We start from the raw sequence: 11675 nt of genomic DNA on the forward strand, positions 1-11675 counted from the left end.
TTTACTCAGAGTGGTAAAGATCTAGAAAATTGTAAGCTTCATGAGGGCAAAGACTTTGATCATTACATTCTGAAACCCTAAAGCTAACAGACCATCCACATTTGGCACTTCACAGATCAACCTCCCTAAGCACTTAAGGCAGGGTTTTTTAGAGAGTGCTTGAAACCAGCCCCAGGAAATATAAGTTACAGATTTCTGTGGCCTCAGAAATCTCTCCGTCTGTCACAGAAGTCTTCTCAATGCCTCATGGAAGTCATTTCAATTTTTATGACAGAAAAATAAAGGAAAGAAATGAAGTTGTGGTCTGTGCCACAACTTGAAATTTCATTTAATGTAGGTTTTGATGAATGAACTGTACAATAACCCCAAGATGGAGAAGTATTTTTTTATATTGAAAGTGAGAGACCAATTAGTAGTTCTAACTCCTTAAGCAGATGGTTATTATATGATAATGGAAGCACCTGTCCTGTCCTTTGCCATTAGAAAGTCATTTCATCCCTAATATCTTTCTCTAAAAAGAAATGATATTATGCAGACAGATTGCGTGGCCTAGACCCCTCTGTGAAGTGGTGTTAGGCCATGTGGAGCCTAGGAATCTTGTTCTTGCATTATTGGTCAGATTCAGGCCCCAAAATACTGACTCCAGGATAAAATGCAAGGATAGAATTTAGTGTGGAGGCAGAAAAACCAAGCACATAAAATTATCAGATTCTGAATTCCATACAAAACTGGGAATGGTAGGCGTGCTACAGTGGGCCCTCAACTATCTACAAGGGATTCTTCTCTTCCCTGGCTTGGGAACTCATGATATAAGTAAAGGATCTTGGCTTGAATTCTAGTTCTGTCCTTTACAAGATAGGTGACCTGAATCCATTTGCTTCTATTTTTCAGAGCCAGTTTTCTGTCCTGAAGACTGGACTAATATCACAACTTTAGAAAGAAGTGAGGGTTAAGTAAAATTCCAAGTGAAAATCATGATACCAGATATGCTCATCTTCCCCTAAGTAATCAGGCTGGAAGGAATAGCTCTGGACACTGACCTAAAAGGAAGTTAGTCATCTGGATACCCTTCTCTTTGTAGTTCTTATGAGTGTAAATTAAGGAGACTGAAAAATGTGCATTTGAATCCTTCTCCCACCACTTGAATGTGTAAATTCAGTCATGGTATCTAGCCATTCTGAGCCTCAATACCTTCATATGTAAAATAAGGCAATAACCGTTGTGCTCTTAGGATTGATATGATGATTAATGGAGATATTTGACATAATAAGCTTAGGAGAATGCATTGCTCATGGAAAGCATCCATTTCCTCTTCTTTCTTTCTTTACCCCTTCCCTTCTATCTCAATTTTCCTCCTTATTTTTTTGTTCATTTTATTTACTCTTTGATATATTCCAGTCCCTATGATTCTTAATAATGTAGAATGGATTTACCAGTGCTTGTTTTCTTAGAGGAATCCCTGGGTGGTACAAACAGTTAACACATCTAACTTTTAACTGAAAGGTTGAAGGTTCAAATTCACTGATAGTGGCTTTGGAAGAAAGGACTTTCTATCTACTTCCAAAAACTCAGCCATTGAACTTTTAGGAGCATGGTGAGCTAAGACTATATGCTATCTAAATCCTCTATAACACACCAAAAAAACCAAACTCACTGCCATCGAGTCCTATCCAAAACATAGAGACTCCTTCTTGGGTTTCAGAGGCAGTATCACTATGGAAATAGATTGCCCAACTTTCCTTCCAAGGAGTGGCTGTTGGGTTTGAATGACCAGTCTTCTGTTTAACAGTCAAATGCCCAGTTGAAACAAATATAGGTGACAATCCTGGAACACTTAGCTTCAAAGGAAAAAATAAGGAAGTAGAATAAATATTAATTAGAAGAAGAAACTGGCAGTGAGTTGCTGGGCCTGCAGACTGGGGACCATAGTTGTGGGGGACATCAAGCTCAATTAGTACAACATAGTACACAAAAATACATCTTACTTCGATGAGTAGCAACTGGGGTATTAAAAGCTTGTGAGTGACCATCTAAGATGTAACTATTGGTCTCTCCTCATCCAGAGCAAAGAAGAGCGAAGAAGATCAAAGCTTCATTGAAGCAGTCCAAAGGACTAATGGACCATGAGAACCTCAGCCTATATGATGACCCTGAGATCAGAAGAACTAGATGGTGTTGACCACAAATGCCAACTACTCAGAAAGGGATAAAAATTGGAGATCCTTTTAGAATGGGAGAAAAGTATGGAACAAAATTTAAAAACATAAAAAAAGACCAGGTTAACTAGTCAAATGGAGACTGGTAAAACCACCAATACTCTGGCTCCAAGTGAGCCTTCAGACCTGGAACTGAACTCACTCCTGTGGGTTAACTCTCAGCCAAACAACAAATAAACATATAAGCCAAACAACTACACCAGGAAGAAGCACTCCTTGGAAAAATTAACCATGCAAGATTGAAAGGGCAACATTTACACAGGAAGAATGGTAGAGAGGCAGGAATGCATTGGCAAGAAGGACGAAGGGAAAAGACAATCACAGGGAGGAAGTGAGAGAAGAGCTGTTACACTACAGGGAATGTGATCAGTGTCACAAAGCAAAATGTGTATGAATTGCTGAATGTAAAATGTATCTGCTTTGTAAAATTTTACCCAAATCACAACAAAAAGTTAATTAAAAAAAAAGAAGAAGAAGAAGAAATGGTCTGAAAATAATGAACAAGCAGACACATGGAGTGGTGAATTGCCAACTGGCTCAGTGCAGTGCAGCCATTTTTAACTATCATAAGCAGTGTTCGAACTGGGGCAGGAGCTTAAATAACCAGATCTGCTTACCCAGGATTACACCAATGCAAACACTGGTGATCAGTGACCAGAGAGGTATGATCTCCCTCTTTACCCCTAATACTCTCCCAATGACCAGAAGTGTGGTCACCCCACCCAGACACCCACACTTCCCACTGTACCTGAAGGCCCACTCGATTCATCTCCCTTGCTCACTCCTTGAAGCCCCCCTCCACTCTGATCTCCCCATGGTATACTATCACGGAACAATTAAAGCAGACCCAAGACCACTGAGGTCAATGAAGGCTGCCCTTGTGGATCTGGTGCTATTCACCTGCTGTCTCCACATTTGGAATTGTGTACCATTTTGAACTAGTCACCAAATACGCGCTACCTCCACATTCAGTGGCGCAATCATGGGCAACTCATGCCTCGAGCCCATCATCTCCATGGACTATGACATGCATGCCCATAGACCAAGAACCACAACTCAGTGAGCTCTGCAGGCAGCAGTGCATATCAGCAGAGACAAGATACTGCAATCCATTGCCTCCATAGTTGGGGGAAAATGTCATCATTGATAGAGTACTGCAACCTCCCACCTCTACTTTCTCCTTTTTTTTTTTCTTTTTCCCTTTTCTTCTTTCTTTTCCTTCATAGTTTTTATTCTATCTTTTCTTTTTCCCATTTCTTGTTTTTATTTTTCTTTCTTTTTTTCATTTCCCTTCCTTTATTTTTTTAATGTCAGCTAATAGGAGACAGCAACCATCTGCCCCTCCTGTTGCTTCACACATAGGGCAAGTGCCACCACCCACTCTTGAACCACTTGATAGATGGCAGACAGTAGCCAACACCAGCACAATCTGTCCTTTACTACTCTACATGAACTGTGAATAAAGACCTGCACATGCACTCTCATCTACTATCACACTCACCAGGAGACAGGTGGTGAGTGCCTAATGTTGTCAAACTAGCAAGCAGAGTAATAAGCCCACCCTATCCAGGGCAAAGGAGCTCTGGTGCCAGAGTGGATAAGGCTGCTAACCAGGAGGTCAGCAGTTTGAACCCACCAGCTGTTCTGCAGAAGGAAGATGGGGCAATCTACTTTCATAAAGATTTACAGCCTCGGAAATCCAATACCTATCCAAAGGTATATTTGATATATAAAAACAAATAAAGCAAAAACAGCCTGTATGTAACGCATCAACATTCAATCATCAAAGAAATACAATAACACCACAATGTCTCAGAGACAACAGACAACCCAATTCACAGAAAATAGCAAACAAGGTAGCTCAAACAAGTGACCAAAATACAAAGCCAGGAAACCTTCCTGAGGAAGAAATGATATTAGAACTACCTGATATGAAATTCAAATGAAAATTATGTTTAGTAACCTTAACAGATTAATAAAGAGATCAAGGAAACCAAAGACCAAAATGATGGAAGACACACAGAAAACACTATAAAGAATTCTGGAAAACACGACAATGACAAAATAAATAGAAAATATGAAACTATATAAAAAGTGTATAGAAATTCAGAATATTAATACTAAAATTTCAGAAATAGATAATACTCTAGAAAGGCAAAGGAGCTAACCTGAATAGATGGAAAATAGAATTAGTGAAATTAAAGATGAATCTTTATGTAAGACACTATTGGGAAGAGTAACTTATGTGTGATCAGCATTCAAGAACAAGAAGAGATTTCAAATAACAAAAAGCACCAAGATTTTTTGGAAGAAAACTTCATGGCTATCATGAAAGACAAAAAGGTATGCATTCAAGAAATTCAACAAACCCAAAGCAGGGTAAACCTTACAAGAAAATCAACAAAACATATCATAGTCACAGACAAAGAAAAAATCCTAAAAGCAGCTCAGAAAAAGTGAAACATTACCACGAAGGATAACCAATAAGACTAGCTCTGATTTCTTATCAGAAATCATGCAGGCAAGAAGACAATGGGATGATATGTACAACAACCTGAAAGAAAACAATTGCCAATCAAGAATTATATATCTAGCAAAACTGTCCCTCAAATATGGTGAAATTAGGACATTTCCAGATAAACAGAAATTAAGGGAATTTGTAAAAGCTAGATGAACCTTACAAGAAATGCTAAACAGGGTCCTTTGGACAGAGAACCAACAATGTCAGACAATAACCTGAGATTAAGAAACACAAGAACCTCTGGAAATTAACCTAAACATTAAAAGTATCAAGAATAAAATATACCTACAAGATTAAAAATAGGGAACTAGAGATGTCAATTTCTAAAAAATGACAACTACAAAAATAAGAGGGGGGGAGGATAAATGAGATAGTTACAGAACTCCCAAGCAGAGAAGAAGTCAAGATGGTAGCAAGAGAGAACACAATGTTTCAAATTTGGAAGGATAGTAATAAATTACAGGGTAACCTCAAAGAAAATTAATAAATCTTCACACTAAAATTAAAAAGAAGGAAATTATAAATATGCACCAAACACTGAAACAACAGCAATGAAGGAAATTATAAGAAAGTTTGCAAACAAACTCAGCAAAAAGAAATATATACATATATGGAACAAAAAAACACATCAGCACCACAAAAAAATATAATAAAAACCACAGCAAAATGACAGCTGTACATTCACACTTGTCAATAGTTGCACTAAATATAAATTGATTAAATGTTTTACTCAAGAGACAGTAGCAGAATGGGTGAAAAAAAAAAACACATCAATATGCTGTCTACAAAAGACACACTTTAGATGCAATACGAAAGTAAGCTAAAAATCAAAGGATGGAAAAACATATATCAAGCAAATGGCAACCAAAAAGAGAAGGAATGGCAATATTTATTTCTGATAAAATAGATGCTAGGCAAAAAGCAGCAAAAGAGACCAGGAAAGATATTATATAATGATTAAAGTCTCAATTAAACAAGAGGATATAAATACAATAAATATTTACACATCCAAAACTTTAACAGAATTTAAAAGAGAAATAGACAATGTCATAATAATAGTTGTTTTTGTTTGTTGCTATGTGCCATCGAGACAGACCTGACTCATAGTGACCCCTTCTTGGGTTTCCGAGGCAGTATCACTATGGAAATAGATTGCCCCGTCTTCTTTCTGAGGAGTGGCTGGTGGGTTTGAACCTCCAGCCTTCTGGTTAGCAGTCAAGTGCCTTAGCCACTATGCTACCAGAGACTTTAATACACCATGTTCAATGAACAACTAGAAAGAAAGTCAACAAAAATATAGAAGATCTAAACAACATAATCAACTTGAATTGATATATGTATACAGAACCCTTCACCCAACAACAGCACAATGTATGTTTTTATTTTTCTAGTGCACATGGAACATTCTCCAGAATTGACTGCATGGCAGGCTACAAACCAAGCCTCAGTAATCTTTTGAAAAATTGAAATAAAAATGAGAATGAAAGTACAACATACCAAAATATCTGGGACACAGCCAATGCAGTGTTCAGGGGACAACTTATAGTAATAAATACACACATCAAAAAAGAAGAAAGAACCAAAATCAACACCTTAACTTGACCAACATCTTCAACAATTACAAAAGAATAGCACAAAAACCTGCAGTAACCAGAAGAAAAGACATAATAAAGATCAAGAAATAAATGAAACAGAAAACCAATAGAAAGAATTAACAAAAATAGAAGTTGAGTCTTTGAAAGGATTAATAAAATTGATAAACCACTGGCAAATTTAATAAGGGAAACAAAGGAGAAGATGCAAATAAAATGAATTAAAAGTGAAATAGGCAATGTCAAAACAGAACCAATTGAAATAAAAAGAATAATATCAAGAGTACTATGAAACACTGTACTCCAACAAATTTGAAAACCTAAAAGAAATGGAGAAATTTCTAGAAATACACTATCAAATACAATCTGAGGTAGAAAATTTAAATGGACCCATCATAAAAGAAAAAATTGAAAAAGTAGTTTTTTCGAAAAGTCTCAACAAAATAAAAGTCATGGCCAAGATGGCTTCACAGGAGAATTCTACCAAACATTCAGAGAACTGATATGAATTCTACTCGAACCATTCCAGAGCATAGAAAATGATGAAATACTCCCAAACTCATTCTACAAAGCAGGCATAACCTTGACATCAAAACCCATCAAAGACACCACTAAAAAAGAAAATGATATGCCTATATCCCTCATAAAATAGATGCAAAATTTCACAATAGAATACTAGCAAATAGACTACAACAGCATATCAAAGAAAAACAAAAGTAATGATCAAGTGGGGTTCATACTAGGTATGCAAGAATGAATGGTTCAACATTAGAAAATCTACATAATCCACCATATAAACAAAACAAAGAAAAAAAACACACATGATCGTATCAATCAATACAGAAATCATTTCACAAAATCCAATGCCCATTCTTAATAACAACACTCAGAAAAATAGGAATAGAAGGGAAATTCCTCAATATATTAAAAGCATATATACAAAACCAGAGGCCAACTTTAGTCTCAACACAGAGAGACTGAAAGCATTTCCTTTGTGAATGAGAACCAGACAAGTATGCCCTTGTCTGAATAGGAGTATTCAATATTGTATTGTAAAGCCTAGTCTGAGCAATAAGGTAAGAAAAGAAAAGAAAACTCACTGAAATCTGCAAAGAAGAATTAAGACTATCTCTTAATAATGAAACTACTAGACCATGAGTTCAGAAGAACTAGATGGTGTTCAGCTATCACTGTCAACCACTCAGAAAGGAATCAATGCAGGAGATTCTGGATAGACTGGGAGAAAAATGTGGAACAAAACTCAAAATCATAAAAAAAGATCAAGCTTACTGGTCAGATAGAGACTGGTGAAACCTCCTAGTCACCCTTCATGCCTAGAATTGAACTTAAACCCATGGCTTCCAGCCAAACAATAGACACGCATGTAGGGTGAACATTTACAACAGGTAGGTACAGTCCTTAGAAAAATAACCCGTGGGAGATCAGAAGGGCAGTATTTTCACAGGGAGATAGCTCAGAGGGTAGAAATGCATAGGAAAGAAGGACAAAGGAGAAAGGTAATGACAGGGAGGAAGTGGGAAGAGAGCTGTTACATTATTGCATTTAATGCCATGAAACAAAATATGTATGAACTGAATGGAAAATGAATTTGTTCTGTACACTTATACCCAAATCACAATTAAATAAAAAAAGAAAGGAAGGAAGGAGGGAGGGAAGAAAGGAAGGGGGAGGGAGGGAGGGAAGGAAGGAAGAAAAGAAGGGAAGAAGGGAGAGTGGAAGAAGGAAGGAAAGAAGGACAGGAGGGAGGGAGAGAAGAAGAAGGAAGGAAGGAAACTACTGGAACTAATAGTTTCAGCAAAGTTGCAGGGAACAAGATCAATATATAAAATTCAGTCAGATTCCTTTACAATGACTAAGAGAACTCTGAAAAGAAATAAGGTAAAAATTACTATTAACAGCAGCCAACAGAAAGATGAAGTACTTAGGAATAAATCTAACCAGAAACATAAAAGTCTTATACAAAGAAAATACAAAACACTACTACAAGAAACCAAAACAGACCTACATAAATGGAAGAATATACCATATTAATGGATAGGAATAATTAACCCTGTGAAAATATCAATACTACCCAAGTGATCTACAAATATAATAGTCCAGATTCTACCATCATTCTTTAAAGAGATAGGAAAACGCATCACCAACTTTTTATGGAAAGGAAAGACACCCTGGATAAGCAAAGCACCATTGAAGAAGAAGAACAAGTAGGAGTTCAAAACCTACTTGAGTTCAGAATAAGTCTGATCTCAAAACCTACTACACAGTCATGGTAGTATAGTACTAATTCAGTGATAGACACATAGACCAATGGAACAGAATTGAGAACTCATCAACCTATGGACAACTGATCCATTTAAGTGCTGAAACCCTTTAAATGGGGAGGAGATAGTCTATTTAACAAACGATGCTGGCAAAACTGAATATCTATTCACAGAAAAATGAAACATGAGTCATATTTCTTGCCATATAAAAAAACTAACTTAGGATGGACCAAAGACCCAAATGTTAAAGTTAAAATCATAAAGACAATCAAAGAAAAAGTAGGGGCAAAATTAGGGAACCAATATGCAATGTAAATAAAAATGCCCATCCACAGAACACCAACTAGTCAACTAGGACCTCCAAAAGTTAAACATTTGCACAGCAAAAAACCTCCAAAAGAATAAAAACAGAACCTAGAACCTATAGACTTGAGGGGGGGGTGGGAATTGGCAACACATACCAGACAAAGGACTTATGTCTAAAATTTATAGAAAACTTCAACACCTCAGCAACAAAAGGACAAGCAATCAAATTAAAATAAGGGCAGAGGACATAAACAGACACTTCACCAAAGAGGACAATCAGGTGACCAACAAACAATTGAAGAAATACCCCCAATAATTAGCCATTAGAGAGATGAAAATCAAAACAACAATGACATATCATGTCATCTCAGCATTAACACCAAAGTTTGGAAACAACAACAACAAAAAACAGCAAATGTGGGTGAGGGTGTGGAGAAATTGGAGCCTCATACACTACTGATGGGACTGTAAAATGGTGCAACCACTGTGGAAAATGGTATGGTGCTTCATTAAAAAGATGGAAATAGAAATACCATATGATCCAGCAATACCACTACTAGGTATATACCCTACAGGAATAAGAGCCATGACATGAACTGATATGTACACGCCCATGTTCATCACAGCACTATTCACAAGAGAAAAAAGATGGCAATAACCTAAGCACCCATGAGTGGATGAATAGGAAAATTATGGTACACACACAATAGAATACTAGGCCATGTTAAAGAATAAAGATGAATCTACCAAACAACTCATAACATGGATGAACCCAGTCAATGAAAAGTGAAATTAGTCAATCACATAAGGACAAATATCATATGAGACCACTATTATAAAAATCAAGAAAAGTTTTACACACAGAAAGAAACATTCTTTGAAGTTTACCAGGGGTGGGAGAGTAAAGGAGGGTAAATCACTTACTATCAGGTAGATGAGTATTAACTTGGGTGAAGGGAATGGCAATATACAATGAGAGGACAGCAGGAAACAAAACAAAGGATGACTGGGAAGAGCACAAGAATTAAAGGCAACAAAGGTAAATAGACAAACACAATACTGCAATAACAATAATAGTAATTATCTATAAGTGGTTAAATCGATAGACACACAAGCTGAACAAGTGTGGGAAGGTGAGTGGCACTACACTTATGAATACATATAGGTCTGACAGAGGATATCTCTACATATGTATTGATATGTGCTTCAAATATATCCATGAATATAGTACAGCATATAAGGGGTAAAGTTATGAATACTTCTTAACCAAATACCTTGAAGGAAGAAGTCACTGGGTTTAGGGGCTCAGGACCATAGTCTCCAGAGACATCAAGATCAGCTGACATAACACAGTCCACAAAAATAATGTTCTGCGTTCTACTTTGTTGGGTAATGATAGGGGTCTTAAAAGCTTTTAAGTGGCCATCTAAGGTACAACTACTGATCTCTTCCTGCCTGGAGTAGAGTGAAGAAAATTAAATAATTTGAACTAATTAGTCCAAAGGACAATGAACCACTTCAGCTTAAATGACTCTAAGACCAGAATAACTAGCTATCACTACCAACTGCTCTGAAATGTATCACAAAGGAAGATCATGGATAAAATGGGAGAAAAATGTGGAAAAAATGTAAAATTATAAAAATGACCAGGCTTACCAATCTGATAGAGACAGGTGGAACATCGAAGATGATGGTCTTTTGTCACCCTTTAAGCCTGTAACTAATCTCACCTCATGGCTTAAATTCTTTCCAAATAATAGGCAGGCCTATAAGGTTAATGGGCAGCTCTGGTGGCATAGTCCCTAAGGCACTTGACTGCTAACCAGAAGCCTGGTGGTTCAAACCCACCAACCACTCCTTGGAAGGAAGGTTGGGCAATCTACTTCCATAGTGATACTGCCTTGGAAACCCAAGGAGGGATCTCTATGAGTCTGTCCAACTCCACAGCACATAACAACTACAACATAAGGTTAACAATAACACCACAAAAGTATGCACTACTTAGAACAACCTTAAGAGATCAAAAGGGCAGTGTTTACCCAAGACTAAAAGCTCAAAAGGCAGGAAAGTAATGGAAAAAAAGGGATGAATGGAAATAGTAAACACAGGGCAGAAGTGGGAAAAGTGCTGTTACATTATAGAAAATGCAATCAATATCAGTAAACAAAATGTGTGAATTGTTGAATGCAAACCTATTTGTTCTGTAAATTTTCACCCAAATCACAAAAAAAAAATAAATTGTTGTTATAGGCATCGGAAATGCTATGGAGCACAGTTCTCCTCTGACACAAAGGAGTTCTCCATGAGTCAGGATGGGCTCAACGACAACTAGTTGTCTCTAGAGATCACCAAGCTTTGGAGGGCCAGTTTTCCATTCTTTAGATTAAAAAAGGGGGGGGGGGCACAATTCTAGAATCTAGACAGGAGGATTCCTTTCCCTCATACTAGCCCCAGTTTCCTCACATAAAAGTCTGAGGATGAGTCAGCTTCTCTTCCAACTCCAACGGATTTCAGGATTTCACCTATCTACTCATGCAGTCCCCTCTTCTGAAACTTTCCCTACCTCTAACCATCAAAAACCCACCTAGGTATCAAATTCTAGATCAAAGACAAAGCAAATGCCTTGTTGTTCTTGTTGTTAACTCCTGTAGAGTCATTTCCGACTCATAGCGACCCCATGCACAGCAGAATGAAACACTGCCGATCCCAAGCCAGCCCCACAATCCCTGCTATACTTGAGCCCATCATCGCAGTCACC

Source organism: Orycteropus afer, unplaced genomic scaffold (genome assembly GCF_000298275.1).
Source record: "Orycteropus afer afer isolate SDZICR_OR568_19922 unplaced genomic scaffold, OryAfe1.0 scaffold00046, whole genome shotgun sequence".
In the NCBI taxonomy this organism is placed as follows: Eukaryota; Metazoa; Chordata; class Mammalia; order Tubulidentata; family Orycteropodidae; genus Orycteropus; species Orycteropus afer.